This window comes from Pinus tabuliformis, chromosome 9, assembly GCF_031772625.1.
Source record: "Pinus tabuliformis cultivar Carrire ecotype Pingquan chromosome 9, CPIR1, whole genome shotgun sequence".
NCBI lineage: Eukaryota > Viridiplantae > Streptophyta > Pinopsida > Pinales > Pinaceae > Pinus > Pinus tabuliformis.
The window spans coordinates 5837750-5853856 of NC_142307.1; the positions used below are offsets into that span (position 1 = coordinate 5837750).

At 40.0% G+C, this 16107-nt stretch overlaps 1 protein-coding gene across 3 annotated transcripts in view; it reads left to right on the plus strand.

The window, feature by feature from the left end:
* LOC149146831 (putative UDP-arabinose 4-epimerase 2) overlaps positions 1-16107 on the plus strand; it is a 185655-nt gene that overhangs the window by 123304 nt on the left and 46244 nt on the right. The gene's annotated exons all lie outside the window — the stretch shown is intronic.

Below are 16107 nucleotides of genomic sequence, written 5' to 3' on the forward strand. Positions count from 1 at the left end.
ATCATCAACCATTTCAACATATGCCCAAGCAGCGTCTTTTGCTCTAGGTGCCATTTTTGACTAGGAAAACAATCTGAAAATGAAAAAAAAAAATAAAAATTGATTCAATGTTCATTTATTTGACTAAAAACACTCTCTAAGCTATCTTTATATGCACCTAAAATTTAATAAGTAAAAACAGATTTATAGAGGTGGAAAAAAATACCTCCAGGCACAAACTGCCTCCTCAAACTTGCTCCAAAAATCAGCTCCTCAATGCTGCTCCAAATGGCTGCCCAAGAAGCTCCTCACTCCAGCTACAATGCTCCTCCAAGACTCCTCACTGCTGCTCCAAAACAAGCTCAAGAACTGCTCACTAACTCTCAAAGAAGACTCTCACTCAAATGCATAAGACTGCTGTGAGTGAAATGAGAGCATTTGGCTGTCTTAAATAGAGTTTGGGAGGGGGAAATGGACCCCAAATGCATTTAACTAATCACATAAACCTTTTCATGTCCACAAACCCTAACCAAATCAGCTCCAAATCAGCAAAAAATTAATTTTTTTTAAGTGAAAACGCTGCCCAGCCGTTTCCAATCGGTACGGCCGTTTTTTGACGTGACCCGGCCGGGTTGACCGGGTTAGCTATGACCCGGTCACCGAGCCGGGTCATAGGGCCGTTTTGAAATTTTTTTGGTTGACCCGGATCGAAACGGCCGTTTCGGAGTCAACCCGGCCGTTTCGTAAAACAATGTTAGGAGGGAGTTCACTGTTCCTTACAACCCCCAGCAGAACGGGGTTGCAGAGAGGAAGAACAGATCCATCATAGGGGCTGCCAAAGCCATGTTACATGATCAGGGGTTGCCATTGTTCTTGTGGGCAGAGGCCTGCAACACAGCTGTTTACTTGCAGAATAGGAGTCCGCATCGTGCCTTGGGGCACATGACTCCGGAGGAGGCTTTCTCTAGGAAGAAGCTTGATATTGGTCATCTTCATATCTTTGGATGCATTACATACTCCTATATACCCAAGGAGAAGAGGACCAAACTAGAGCCCACCGCAGAGAAGGGTATCTTTGTGGGCTACAGTGAGACCTCAAAGGCTTTTCGGATTTACTTTCCTGCACAGAGGAGAGTTGTTGTCAGACGGGATGTGAAGTTCGAGGAGGACAGGGCCTTTAGGAGGTCACGGGAGTTAGAGTATCTGGATCAGCCAGACCCTCAACAGCAGTTGAGTTCGTCGCAGGGATCCAGTGGGCAGGGATCAGAAGGATCAGGAGGTACATCTATGAGGATGTCAGGTCCGTCAGTGAGCAGTGGCTCATCGAGCCAGAGGGGTGGTGCTCCGGGCAGCATGCAGAGCAGTTCACAGAGCAGTTCACTAGGGAGTTCACTGATGGACAGTTCACATGGTACCTCAGCTTCTACAGGTTCAGGTGCAGGCAGGAGGGCAGCAGACAGACAGTCAGGAGTTCAAGCTACTGATGATGATGAGGAGGAGGAGTTTCATTCTCCGGTGGGAGAAGTGCGCTCAGGGAAGAGGAAGCCCAAGTGGCTTCAGGACACCTTGAGAGATGCCACATCTGTTGCTGAGCCGAAGAGGCCGGTCAGAGAGAGTAGACCACCTGAGAGGTTTTGTAGCTATATGGCGATGGTTACCAACATCCTTGACTCTGAGCCTTCTAGCTATGAGGAGGCAGCTAGCCAGCAGGTCTGGAGAGAGGCCATGCAGGAGGAGTATTCTTCTATCATGAAGAATGATGTTTGGGAGGTGGTGCTGAGGCCTGAGGGCAAATCCGTGGTTACTTCCAGATGGCTTTACAAGGTAAAGCATGCTGCAGATGGCAGGATTGAGAAATTCAAAGCGAGGTTTGTGGCTAGAGGGTTCTCCCAGGTAGAGGGAGTTGATTATGAGGAGACCTTCGCTCCCGTGGCTCGATATACTTCGATCCGCTCCATTATATCGATAGCAGCAAAGATGGGTTGGAAGATCCACCAGATGGATGTGAAGACCGCATTTCTCAATGGCTTCATACAGGAGGAGGTGTACATTGAGCAGCCACAGGGCTTTGAGGTGCATGGGAAGGAGTCCCATGTGTGCAGATTGAAGAAGGCCCTTTATGGCCTGAAGCAAGCTCCCAGAGCTTGGTAGTCCAGGATAGATGCATACTTGCAGGGGATGGGTTTCGCAAAGAGTGAGGCAGATCCGAACCTTTACTTTATTGTGATTGGTGAGGAGCCTCTCATTCTGGTGCTGTATGTGGATGACTTGATCATTACAGGTGCAGAGAGACTCATAGAGCACTGCAAGAGAGATCTTGCGGCGGAGTTTGAGATGAAGGACATCGGCCTGATGCATTACTTTTTGGGTTTGGAGGTGTGGCAGGAGGAGGGGCATTTCTTCCTGGGGCAGGGGAAGTATATTGTAGACATCCTTAGCAGATTCCACATGGAGGATTGTAGACCCATGTCGACACCGATGATCACAAACTGGAAGAAGCTTCATGCTTCGGATTTCGAGCTGGTGGATCCCACATTTTACAGGCAGCTGATTGGTTCCTTGATGTATTTGGTCAACACTAGACCAGATATCTGTTTTGAAGTCAACACGATGAGTCAGTTTATGTGTGAGCCTAGGAAGGTTCACTAGGTGGCTGCAAAACACATTTTGCGGTACTTGCAGGGGACAGTGGATTATGGTCTGGACTACAGGCAGGGAGATGGAGTGAGATTGGCAGGATACACTGATTCTGATTGGGCAGGTTGTGCTTCTGATAGGAAGAGCACTTCAGGGTGTTGTTTTGGGTTGGGTTCAACAGTAGTGTCATGGTTCAGCCGGAAGCAACAGTCAGTAGCACTGAGTTCAGCGGAAGCAGAGTATATGGCAGCCAGTCTAGCTAGTTGTGAGGCCATCTGGCTTCGCAAGATGTTGTTTGGCTTATTTGGTCAGCCGTTGAGACCTTCAGTGATTTACTGTGATAATCAGAGTTGCATTAAACTCACGGAGAATCCAGTATTTCATGACAGGTCAAAGCATATCGGGATCAGATATCATTTCATCAGAGACTATGTTCAGAAGGGAGTTGTGAAACTTGAGTATATTTCCACTGATGAGCAGGTTGCAGATATCCTTACCAAAGTCTTACCACGGGGCAAGCATGTCTACTTCAGAAACAAGATGGGTGTGGTGAGGAACACCTTCCTCGGTAAGAGGGAGTGTTGAAATTTGGTACCGGAGGACAGGTGGTTCCCTTAGGCTTTGATCTTTGGCCTAGGGAAAAGTGTCCAAAAGAATTTAATTTTTCTCCTAAAGTGACTTTATAATTTTATAAAGTTAAATCTAATTTAAAAGTGACTTTAAGTGATAAAGTTACTAAGTCTAATTTTAAAGTAACTTTTATAAAGTAAATGAAAAATTAGAAAGGAAAAGTGACTTTGGAAATAAATGACTAAGTGGGTCTTTATTAAAGTGGGGTGAATTAAAAAATAGAAAGTGAGATTTAAATGAGCATTTAACCTCAGCCATTGATCTAAATCTATTTCAGCCATTGGATTTAGAGATCACCCAAAAGTCACTTGGATCACCCAAAAGTCACTTGGAGTTATATTAAAGGAGGAAAAGGAGGAAAATGTCATTCATTCTTTCATGAGCAGATTGGGAGAAGGAGAGAAAGAGAGCAAGAGAGATTTCTGAGCAGGGAGGAGAAGTTGACAGCAGCTTGGCACACATTCCAAGGCAGCAGTTGAGCAAATTTGTACAGCTGATTCAGCACATAGTGAAAGGCAGATTTTTGCACAAAAAACGAGGAGCAGTTTGCTGATTTTTCTGCACACAAAACGGAGGTCGTACAACATTTATTGCTGTCCTGTTTGCTGTAATTTCCAGATTGCTGTGAGGCACGGGAAAGGAGATAAGTTGTAAATTTGCTTGCTGATTTTTTGCTGAATAATTCTCACTGTAAAAATGCAATTTTCAGAAATAAAGAAGAGCTCTCAAACTGGTTTTCCCCAAGAGTTGTAGGGGGTTTTTCCAGGGTCAGGTTGACCAAAAAGATCAGTGTTTTAATGGTTGTTTTTGATTGCTGATTTTTAATTCTGCAATTTCCAGCATTCTGAAAAATTTCTAGAATTTGTGTTTTCAGCAATATTTTTTTTTTTTTTTCAGTCTGTTAAATGTATGGTTATGGGAATGGACATTTAACTACATGGGAGAAATAAGGAGAAACTGAAAACCGGGGTGGGAAAACAGAGATTTTTACATTCTGCAAGTACACAACAGTGTTGCAGGTCTCTGCGCACAAAAATAAAGGTAACCCCTAATCATGAAGCATGGCTTTGGCATCCCCTACAATGATCTGTTCTTCCTCTCCGCAACCCCATTCTACTAGGGGTTGTAAGGAACTGTGAACTCCCTCCTATTGCCTGCCTCAGCACAAAAATCAACAAACTCACCAAGGGTATACTCCCCTCCATTGTCCGACTTGAGGACCTTGATCTTCGTACCTCTTTAGGTCTCCACAAGAGCTTTGACCTCTTGAAACCGCTTGAAGACTTCACTCTTGGTCTTTAAGAAATAAATCCAGGTCTTCTTGGAGTGGTCATCAATGAATAAAACATAGTACTTATAGCCATTGAAGGATACCTGAGACATCCGACCACTCACATTGGTATGAATCAAGTCAAGGATCCCGATTGCTCTGCTGTCACTGCTGGGAAAAGGGGATTTGGCAAACTTCCCCATACCACATCCTTTGCATACATCAAGGTGATTAGAACTGAAATTTGGCACACCAGTGATGATCTCCCGCAATGTACTCAAGGCCCCATGATACATGTGCCCCATCCTACGGTGCCAAATCTCACACAACTTTGAACTGCTAGATCTGCTGTCAGTCCTATCTCAGGTGTTGCTACTCAATGCCATCAGGGGTTGGAATGAGAACTTGTACAACTTGGTGTGGCACACACCAATCACTCTAGTTGAAGAAGCTGGAGTTCCCCTAGGATATATAAGCACCTGCCCTCTCCTGAACAACACATCATACCCTCTGTCCTCAAGTGCTGAGATGGATATCAGGTTCTTCTTCATTCTAGGTACATATAGAACATCTGACACTTTCAAGGGAGGTTTGGGTCCCCTATCAAATGTCAATGTCCCCACACCGACTGCTCTAACTATGCTGTCATCACCAAGTACTACGTCCATATTAGTATCATCCTCTGAAAGCTCTGAGAAGTACTCTTTGATTCCTGTCATGTGGCGGGAAGCGCCATTGTCAACATACCAAATGCTAGAAGATGCTCCGTTAGTAGTGGAGAGTGCACACTCCCTCTGAACCTGTATGGTAGGTGATCCTGCACTAGTGGCCTCACAAGCTATGAACCCAAACTCCCGATCAAAGCTCTCTATCTCTACAAAAGTTGCCATGGGTTTGTCTCTCCCTTTCTTGCTCTTCTTCTTCGGACACACAACAACATAGTGTCCCAACTTTTGAGAATTCCAACATTTGACTTTGGAATAGCTCTTCTCCTTGTTTTGTTGCTTGCTTTTATCTTTGCTTTTGCCTCCACTGCTGGAAGCTTGCTTCTTTGCTTTGCCCTTCTTGCGTCTTGCTAACAATGCCACATTGTCATCCTCCTCCACCTATTTGTTTGCCCCAAGATGGTTCTTTCTAATCTCATTCTAAATGCAGTCATCCCACAACCTCTCCCATCTGGGAAGGTTTTCTTGTGCAACAATGCCATCCACAAAATTCTCCCAAGTCTTGGGAAGACCATTCAAAGCAATCCTCACCAACTCAGTGGGTGTAATGATCTCACCTCTCACTGAAGTGATCTTTGTGAGGTATGCTGTAGCACTGTCAGTCTTAGTCATTTTAATGGCATTCAGTTTCTCCTTTATGACCATTTTTCTGTTTTCATTTGAGTTCTGGTAAAGACTGGTCAAGACTATCCACATCTCATGTGCATAAGTCTTTCCTCTCACATGAGGAATGACATGATCTTTGACTCCTTCCAGAATCAATCTTTTTGCCTTAGCATTCTTTTTGTTAAACTTTGCCAACTGTATAGGGTCAGCAGGTACTGTTACTGGGTTTTGTGTGGTATTTACCATAATGCCCTAGAGTTCTGCTTCCTCAAAGATGCTCTGGATTCTCTCATTCCAAGCACTGTAGTTGTTCTGTCCATCCACCCTGTCTTCAACTCTCAAATCCAAAGACATTTTTCACTGTCCTATCAAACTGAGATTTTCAAATCTGTGGTAAAGGTTTCTGTTTTCTATGTAAACATCAGCTTGCTGTAATTTTCACTTCGTTGTCCCAAACTGTGCTTTTCAGCCAACCAAGCTCTGATACCATGAGGAATTTCAACCCACACTCCGGTTATCAGTTTTCTTTATCACTCCATGCATTTAGTTTTAAATCAAAGCATAATAAAAATTATAAAATATGGAAGTGACAATACTTTTCGGAAAACACAAATTTAGAGATTTCACAACTGCTGAAATTGTAGAAATAAAACACAACAAAATAATGACAGCCACACACAAAAAATAACAGAGTGATTTTTGGTCAATGTGACCTTGGAAAACCTCCCCACTCTACAACTCTTGGGCAAAGCCAGTTTGAGAGCTCTTCTTTATTTATGAAAATGCTTTTACAGAGAAACTGAAATACACAGTAAAATTCCAGCAACCACAAATTACAACTTATCTCGATTTCTGTGCTTGAACTCTGCCTCGAAAATCGTGCCAATCAGCGAATTCCCTGTTGACCACTACGTGTCAACGACCCATAACAGTACACCCCCTTTTTTGCAAAAGGGATAGTGCTTGATCGATGTGTTCATGCCGTCCAACGATCATCATCTTATAATGTAAACCCATTCTACATGTGTATAATGTAAATAATCTTAGCAAATTCGTGTCATGTATGTAATTACTTAGGAAAACCTACTTTTTTGATGACGATCTACATTCTAGGAGGTTTTTTGTCTCACTGATCCATTTTCGGATGGTCGACAGAGTTTTCCTTTAGCCTTACCCCAAAGCCGAAATGGATTTTGTCATTGAGATCTTAGGAGAGTCTTAGTGTTCTAGATCAAGTCTATGTAAAAGTGATTTGGGAATAATCCTAACTATTTGGTTAGGTTATTTTATTACAAATTGCTTGGTCTGCTGGTTTATATTTGTGTTGCAGAATTAGGTAGTCTGTGAGGGTCTTTTGCAAATAGGTTTTCCCCCTTGAGAGGTAAAAAATGTGAAAATCATGATGTAAAATGTTTTGAGGGTTGGAAAAATAATTTATCCCCTCATAGGTTAATTAGTTAAATTTTCTGGCCAAAATTAATTAAAATTCTAAGCTAGAAATTTAATTAATTTTAGGTCCTAGATAAATTTAAATTTTTTGAAGGCAAAATTTGTCGGTCCTTAAAAATTGAATCTTAAGAGGTCCAGGGACTAAGATAAATTAATTATTTTGCTAAATTTTAAGCCTTTGGTCTCTGGGGTTAAGTCAAAGTCCAAATTTTTAGGAAATTAATTAAAAAATTTAATGTTTGAATTAATTAAAATGCATTTAATTGAAAAATTCGAATTTCTTCAAGAATTTAAAATTTTGACGAATGAGATTAAAAGAAATTTTGATTCTCATCAATGGTCGAGATTGCTTTGACGAGGATCACTTGAACTAGCCGTTGGAGGATTTATTTTTAAATAGGAGGTCATTTGTCAATTGATCCATCTGATCTTTTGATCGTGTGCTAAGCGAAAAGCTCTTGTGTAAACTTTTTTCGGATAATAAAAGAAGACTTTGGGGTTAATTTTTTGCCGGTGTTACTCTTCATGGAAATACTGTAAGATATATTGTTTTGATGCGTAATTTCTTTTTAGCCATTGATAATAGCTTCTGAAGAGTGATTTGAGTACATGTATCTTGCTCAGTCGCTGGGGTTTGAATAATAATCTAAATTCTCAACGTAATAGCAGGTATCTCTATTTGTTTGAGTTTTATTATTGTTTTCTCGCTCTATGTTGATGGCTGAATTGGGTTTTGCAAGAAAGTATTGATTTTTAGATCATTGGACGTTCGGGGAAGTTTTCAGTTGGACCAGCCAACTCTCGATCCGTGTTTTCACAAGAGCTCAGCTTAAATTTGATCTCGGGCTTATAATAAGATATTTTTATGGGTGATGCTTGAAGGGTTGAGCTCAACACCTTCTTCAAACTTTAATTTTTTTTTTTTTTGGTTGTGCTAAATTGATAAATCTGGCTTTAAAGAGCCTTAGATTATTAGATCTTGGAGTGGAGTTGGACTCACACTCGCCAGATCTGGTAGATCTGTTATTCTTGTGCATAGATCTGTAATTTTTTTCTGACTTGGGTTTCTGGGGTTTTTTTCTTTTTGTATATCTGGATTCTGGGTGTTTGCGTTTTCAGATACAGGTTGCAGATCTGAAAGCAAATTTGGATTTGAAGCCAGATTTAGGCCCTGGAGTGTAAGATCTGGTCTCAAAACCAGCTTTTGCAAGACATTATGTTTGCAGTCCAAGGGTTTCTTAAAATTTTTTAAGTCTAGAAAAAAATTAATTTTACAAGGGTTTCATTGATAAATCCAAAGCATAAGTGTGAAATTTGTTTTTCTAGGTTGATCTTGAGTTTGGGCTATAGTTTCTTCACTTCCTGAAGTTTTCAGATTTGTTTGCTGCCTGGGTTTTTTCCACCAAAATTATTTTTGATTTTTTTTAGGGTTTTGTTGCCTTGGGTTTTATTCCTCTCCCTTGTTGTCCAAAATTGTCTATCTCTCTGGCATAGTTGCTGTAGCCTCCCTTATCCGTTGATCTCTTCACCCACTCTGTTCAACGCATCCTTTTCCAGCGCCTTCCATACTTCTGTTGCCTCATACACTGCCTGATCCGCTGCCTTTAAACCTACACGCAACCTCTTCTCGCAGCCCTCGTCCATCCCTCAAAATCTCTTCCGAGGCCCGCTGTCCGTCGTCATCACTTGCAAGAAATCCTCACGCTCATTAATCCGCAGGCTATTTCCTCACTTGTCTGCCTTCCCATCGCTTAGTTTTTCTTCCATCTAACGCATCTAACCCTCCCTCGCTGCCTAGACCATCAGTTCCGTCGTGGCTATTCCATCTGCGTTTCATTTGCTGCCCACTTCTATCCTGCATTCCTCATCCTCAAACCCTCGGCCCTCATACCTATCTTCAAACCTTCCTTTCTGTCGTCCTGCAAAATCTCACTCCCGCTAGACCTGCATAACACAACAACATGCATTCGATTTTTTATTTGTTATGTATGTGTATGATTAGGGTTTTCTTTTTTTTTGCTTGTTAAGACTAACCTACGTACCCACGGGGATTTGAACCGGTGACCTATCGCAAGGAGTGCCTTAACAGCGCACCCATTCACCGTCAATCCAAAGCCCCGTGGGCATGCGTATGATTAGGGTTAGCGTAGGTACTATTTTTTTTTTTAATTTCATTTGGTTTTCGACTTAGGTTAGGCCCCTTTTAATTTTTTAAATTCGATTTTATTTTTTATAGTTTTGTTCGTTAAAAATTAAAAATTTAAAAAAATTTCGATTTTGGTTCTCACTTTTATTTGGATTAGTTTTCATTTCATGTTTATTTTATGATTTTTTATTTATTTATTTTCGATTTAAAATTCTAAAACTTAAAAATCTAAAATATTAAAAAATTAAAAAATTAAAACATTTAAAAAACAATCAAGAAAGTTTTTCTTTCTTTTCTTTGTGACATTTGATTTAAATTTTTTTATTTTGTTATTTTGTTTTATTTTATTTTATTTTTTTAAACTCAAAAAATACAAAAATTTTGAAAAATCTATAAATCCTAAAATTTAAAAAATTCTAAAAATATATATAAAAAATCTATTTTTTTTTAAAATTTTGTGACTAAAGAGTTAAAATAAATTAAGGGATTTGCGCTTAAAAATTAATTTTTTTTAATGTGGCCTATGGCCCATTAAAATTTCGATTTATTAATCCGTTGATTTGTTTTACTTCTTTATATTTTGCTTAAGGAATAATTGAAGTGCTAATGTAAGGTTCCTTGGTTTCTTTTCATGGTAAGTAATTTTTCTATGGTCAAGTGCAATAAACGTTTCAAATCATATTTACTGTTGAAAAAAGTTAATTGAATATAGATCTAGGCAGTTAATGAAAATCATTTAAAATCTGGAATCTCTTGCATGTTAAAGTTTTGGGCATTTACATTAATTGTTCATGATCGTCGCTTTGCCACATCTATAAGTCTTCTCTAGATAACTTGTTTTATTTAATCTATGGTTAATTCGAATATTGAAGGCACTGGTCTGTAGTCATTTATATCTTGCGATTGTGTCTTATTTTAATTTATCCATCTTAATTGACCGAGACTTGCTTTAGAGCCTGTGATCCACATGCTTTCTCATCCATTTACCTTAGGGATTACCCCCATTGACTTGCCTAGGAGAGAGTCTAAACGGAGTGAGTATGGATCAAGAGTGACAACCCTTACTCTGAGCATTGTCGCAATGCCTAGACACTTTGTGCGACAACACTGCCAAAACATAAATTTTCCAGCAATAAAACAACATTAAATGTTGTATGCCCTGCCTTGAAAATCATGCCGAGAACTTGATGTACGAATTGTACAGACCGTACGGATTTCAGTAGTACGTATGCGTCGAAAATCGTGCCCAAAACTTGCCTCAAAATTCTTGCGCTTGCTGCTGTCCCTTTTCCTCAATTTTTGTGCCTTTCTCCTGCTGTACGGTTTTGCCTTGGGATGCGTGCCAATAAATGCTGCTACCTAGATTTGCTGAAATGTCTTCTTGCTACTCTCCTTCACTTTCTCACTGGGCATAAATTTTTTCCTTGCTCTCCCTTCTCTTTTCTCTCAAATGCTCATGAAAGAAATGAATTGATCTTTTTTCTCTTCTGTTCTCCTTTTACTCTCTAAATGAATTTTTGGGTTATCCTAAGATCTAATGCCTAAGATTCATTTAGATCTATGGATGAGAATAAATGTGCATTTAATTCTCATTTTTTATTTTTTAACTCACCCACTTAAATAAAGACCCACTTAGCCTTTTATTTCCATAGTCACTTTTTCACTTTCTAATTCTTCATTAACATTAATAAAGTCACTTTTAAATTAGAATGTAACTTTACCACTTATAAAGTCACTTTAGGAGAAAGGTACAAATAAATTTGAACACTTTTCCCTAGGCCAAAGATGAAAGCCTTAGGGAACCACTTGTCCTCTGGTACCCAAATTTTAACACGTCAATTCCTTCTTTCGACACTTCATTTCCTAGCATTTCGTCCTCCTTCCAACTGTTCTTAGATCTTGTTGCACTCGCTCTAGAAGAGATATGCTTCTTCTTTACATGGAGATGATCTTCACTTATGAAGCCACCCTTCCCTTGATCCAACAAGGTCCTTATTGAGATAGATCTGTAAATTGATGTAACTGAACAACAACCCTAGTTTTTCCATGTGTGGTTGGAACCCTAAAGAATTATGGTTCTTTTCCTTCGCTAGAGAGAGAGACTCCTTCGCTAGGTCTTGGAGGCCTTGTAGACTTAATTTCTCATCCAAACAATGATAACCCATGGACTAATCTCTAGTTGCTGTTATGCCGCAGACTTGTCCTCCTATTCTTCGCACGTGTGACTGTTTCTAGACCTAGAAACAATCCTCTTCACTTTGGTCTTCTTCCTCCTTTCTTCGCTTGTCTTGGAGACCCTTAAACTTGCCTTTTCCTTCTTCACTTACCATAACTTCTACCTTAGTTGATTTCAGAGCTTCTTGGTTGACGTTGTAATGGAGTGGACAACCTCTATATATAGAGGAAGGATTGCCCCTCCTTTAGGCCAACTAGAAGGCTGACTTGAAGACTGTTTGCAGACCGACTTGTTATGCTTACTTTGGATGGCTTTTGTTAAAATTCGCAACTAGGGCCAAACTCCATGTGGGTCATCTTATTTATGGCAGCTGATATTTTTCTTGGATCCCTCTCATTGAGAGGTGTAGGATTGATATAAAGATCATCCGATTCTGATAAGTATTCATGGAGTTATGAATTTATTTATGTTATAAGACAATTCGTCAAGGTCGGCCAACAACCAAATATACTCCACATATGCTCAACGTTTTAATATAAAAGTAGATGACTTGATAGTCATTTCTACACACACTTTTATCTTGAATTCTCTCCACTTGTCTTGGGTTTTAGTGGAAGAGAAATCCAAGAGTGGAAGCCCTAGACGTTGGAGGATTGACGCTGCCCTAGTTGCAGTCAAGAAGAAGAACGCTGCCCTAGTCTAGAGGACACTGTCAAGTGAGAAGCCCTAATGCTACAAGGAGGACAACCCCAGTATCTATGCTATCAAGAAGAAGCCGTAGCTTATACGCTGGTCTCTATGCATCCAAGAAAGAGGCTGCCCTAGACAGCGTGGTAAAGAGAGGCTATTTGGGTGCTCTTCTAGGGAGAAAGGCCGAAGTTTGAAGCTTAGGGCCACAACAAGAATAGGCAATTCAGCGTGGGTGAAATAGGGCTGTTTTGAAGCCATCTCAGGAAGACTAAAGGGATGAAAGGAGGCCGATTATCTTGCTAGAAGGCCGAGGAGAAAGGGAGCTATTTGAGGGCTCATAGAGGGTGGAACAGTGCTCTAAAAAGGCTGCTGCAGGCATGTTCTAAGGGCTGTAGGATGCCATTGTAATGAGAGGAGGGTAGAGCCATTATTAAGGGTTAGAAGGCTGCCCAAAATTATAGCGAAGTGGACAACCTTCCCTTGGAGGACAACTGCATTAATTAAGGGCAAATTTGGGTAGATTTTAGGGGCTGTTTGGCTGGGTGTGTAAGGGCTGCCAAATGCCCTAATCAGTCACCACACAAGTATTAGTGAAGGCAGCATTGGAATAATACTGTTCTGGACAACTAGACAATGGAGCATGGTGGAACCATGATGCATGGACATCAAGACAGCAAGGCTGCCATATGCCCAGAACAACAGTGTTTTGGGCATGACTGTTAGGTGCAACAGTACAACTAGGACAGCTAGGCAATGGTACATACATATTTGGAGCAACGTAAGTATGTTATGTTGTTGTAGGGACAACAACAATGCTGGGTTGCTGTAAGTATATTGAGATAACAAGCTGTGATGGGACAACAATACTACTGGCAATGATATTGTGACACAATGTTCAATGGGACAACAACATGATGAGACAGAACAATGATGGGACTGCCATGTCATTGTGCAGTAGTGTTACAATGGGACAACAAGCATGAACAACATGGATAGCCATGGCAAGCACATGAGACATGCTGTATGACAACATGGTTCAACCATGGCACATGGGACAATAGTGCAACATTAGGTGCAACAGTCATGAGGTTTAGCATTGCGATGATGGGTGCAACATGATGACGAAATGCAACATGATGATAGGTGAAGGAGTCAATTTGGAGAATCAGTTGAAGCAACATGTCTTAAACTGATCTCATGTATCATCTTCTTAGATATGATCTATGCTCTTATTTGGATAAGTCAAAGTGTTGACTTCTATTGTAAATGTACTATCTCTCTCTTTCTCTCTATGCGCTGAACTATTAAAGAACATATAAGAAGAATTGATCAAGGGTTTCCCCACATTGGGGTTTGTTCCTGGCTAACGCTATATCTTGTGTCGTCTTGTCTTGACTCGTCTTCTGCGATTTATGTTTATGTTCTATCTGCAGTTTACTTTAATGCTGATGTGATTGCTAATCTGGAAAAGATATTGAGCTAACTATGAAAATTGAAATAAATTGCTCTAAGCATAGAACATACCTAAAATTAACAGCTTCTTTGGTGGTGTCACATGCTTGTTGGAGACTCTTTGATGGTGCCTTTGTTTGGAGGAGACTTGACTTTGCTTGGGGGAGTATCCTTTGACTTCTATACAAACATATACATGGTGCAACATGCTCTTAAGGTCTTCAACGTGTTCTTTTGACTATTTGACTCACCTATAACACTTTAACTTGTGCTAGACGTATGTCAATGAGCAAGAAACTCATTGACATATATTATAAAAATAATATTTATTTTCTTGAATAAATACAAATATCAAAAGTACAGTTATGAAGACCGAACCTAGTTATATTTCCTTCGACATTCCCTCTTAACTAAGGAGGTATTCATACAATATCACAAGGTGCTTGGCTATTATCAATCTTGAAGAATTCACATAAGAGAAACCGGATTTGCAATCCATATGTTATAGCATCATAATAACCAACATTGTTTCCACAACAAGGTCTTGACTGACAACTCTATCTCTCAATAGATCAGAGCACAATGTTGGTGAGACCAATGAATTATAGACTCCTTAGTCATTGTCTCTCAAGGTACATACCCATCCGGGTGTTCACTGAGTTTGACCTTTTAGGACTATTCTTGTCTTGGATTCCTATCCCTCAAAGAATATCGGTCTTGTTGACCACTGGAGTGGCACCTGATGATTATATGTTGATTTTTAATGTACTTTGGACAAGTGGTTTCCCATGCGTTAGTCTCTACCTAGGGGAAAGTGTCCAAAATAATTATTTTCCTAAGTGTGACTTTATAAGTGGTAAAGTCAATGTTAAATTATAAAGTGAAAAGTGACTTTAGACATAAAGTACAATGTGGGTACTTTATTCAATGGGTGAGTTAAAAAATAGAAAGTGAGAATTAAATGCACATTTATTTTCATCCCTTGATTTAAATGAATTTGAGCCATTAGATCTTAGGGTTGCCCAAAAGTCATTTAGGGAAACAAAAGGGAGGAAAGAATAGAGGGACTGCGTTCATTCTTCATGAGCAAATTGGAGAAAGGAGGCTGAGAGTTGGAGAAAACTTTTGAAGGAGAAATTTGTTGCAGCAAGCTGAAGGAGTGATTTCTGGGCAACGCTGGGCATGGAAATCAAGGTTTAGAAGACAGCACAAGGTACATTACGAACATTATTGAATGCTGTGAGATGCACGCTGTTCGAGTGAAGTTTTTGATTTTTTTTTGTTTTTTGAAAAAAATCCGTACAACTAAGTAGAAATCCGTAATGTACATATTTTCAATGTCAAGTGGGCACGAAAATCGAGGCAAAGTGGGCATGATTTTCAAGGAGTTTTGGGCTGAAGAGAGAAGTTGTATTTTGCTGTTTTGATTTGTCTGCAAATGTTATTTTCCTGAATTTGAAAGATAAGTAAATTTGAAGAGCTCTCTAATAGGTTTTCGCCGGAGAAGATTGAAGGGGTTTTCCCTGGGTCTAAGTTGACCAAAAACCTGTGTATTTTATGTGTGTTGCTAGTGTGGTTATGTCCATATTTATTTTCAGCATGTGTTGACAATCCCATGTGTTTTAATCTGAAAATTTCATTTCCAGAATTCTGTATGTTGAATGTATGTTGATGGGAAAGGGCATTTAACTGAATGGGAGTAATAAGGTGAAATTAAAACTGGGTTGGGATTGTTGGAAACTTTTCTTAGTCATCAAATTTCAACATGTTATCAGAGGTACATGCTGAAAATTGGAGTCTGAACAACAGACAGTGGTTTGGGACAGCAAACAATGGTTTGGACAACAAATTGAGTATTTGGACAAGAAACTCAGTTTGGACTGCAGAATGAACTTTTGGGACAACAAGGTGAAATTTCACACAGACTGAACTTTTGGGACAACAAGGTGAAATTTCACACAGACTTAACTTTTGGGACAACAAGGTGTGCTGGAATGTTCATTTCTCCATTTTTTTGGTTTTGTAAATTTTGGACAACAGTGATGGCCATGTTCTTAAGGGTAGAGGGTAGACTAGATGGGATATCCAACTATGCCGTTTGGAAGGACAAAATTCAGACAGTGTTTGGGGAGGTAGCAGTTTGGGACATAGTGCGGCAAGTGGTTGTACCTCCTACTGCTGCAGATGAACTTGCTGAATCCACAAAAAATAATGCGAAAGCAAAAAGGATTTTGATGGACAGTCTGAAGGATCATGTGGTTCCGCAAGTGAGAGAAAACACATATGCATATTAGATGTGGACAACGCTAATCACTCTCTATCAGAGTACCAATGAGCGCAGGAAGAT